Genomic DNA, 1,141 nt, shown 5'->3' with positions numbered 1-1,141 from the left:
AATAATAAAAATATTATTATTTTAATATTTTTATTTTGTTTAATTATTTTATATTATTTTTTTTAATTTATTATTATATTTTTTTAATAAATTTTTTTTTTTTTTTTTTTTTTTTTTTTTTTTGTTATTCATCTGTGTGTACGCGCATCTTTATCTATAACTATTTTTTTTGACACTTCAAAAAAGTATATATTATATTAAAGAATATAAAATAAAGGACTCATTTCTAAGGTATTTATATATAAAAAAAATATATCAATATACACAAAATATAAATATATATATATATAATATGTTTTGTGACAAAAAAAAAAAAAAATTTTCTATTTTATTTTTATTTAATAACTAACAAAATATTAAAAACCATAAATAATTCTGCATATTCGACAGTTATATATAATAAGAACATATTTTATAATAACAACAATTTTATTTATTTGAACATGTATATTGTTAAAGAAATGTAGAAAATATATAAAATATATGGAAGATTTTCATAATATTATTATTATTCTTATTACATAATGAAATTTTTTTTTTATAATATGTATAAATATATACAAACCTATATAAATAATATACTACATATATTATATAAATTAAGAGGATTTTTCACCATAAAAGAAAACAATGGGCATTTCATATATATATATACAAATATTATAAAATTTTAAGTATAATTTTACATAACATTATTACATGTATAGCATAAAAAAAAATACAGTGTAGGATTTGAAAATCATTTTATGGGGCATTTATATAAAGGTATAATAATTGTAATATATGCTTCTTCTCATTTTATAAAACATATTTTAAATATATAAAAAAGGGTAACCTATTATATATATATATATATATATATATATATATATAGTCTAAATATATATTTATTTTAATCAAATTAGATAAAATATTATTTTATTTCCAAATTTTATGTTATAAACTAAAATATAATATATATATTATATATATTTTTTTTTATTATATATAGAAGGATTTACTTTTTTATCCTTATGAAAAATGTAAAAAAAAAAAAAAAAAAAAAAAAAAAAAAGTATTATTATATATATATATATATGCATATATGAAAAAATTATTATTAACTTTATACACTTACAATAACTTTGAAAGTAGCTTGGAG

The sequence above is a fragment of the Plasmodium reichenowi genome, chromosome 8, assembly GCF_001601855.1.
Source record: "Plasmodium reichenowi strain SY57 chromosome 8, whole genome shotgun sequence".
Taxonomy (NCBI): domain Eukaryota; phylum Apicomplexa; class Aconoidasida; order Haemosporida; family Plasmodiidae; genus Plasmodium; species Plasmodium reichenowi.
This window is presented reverse-complemented; position numbering follows the sequence as displayed.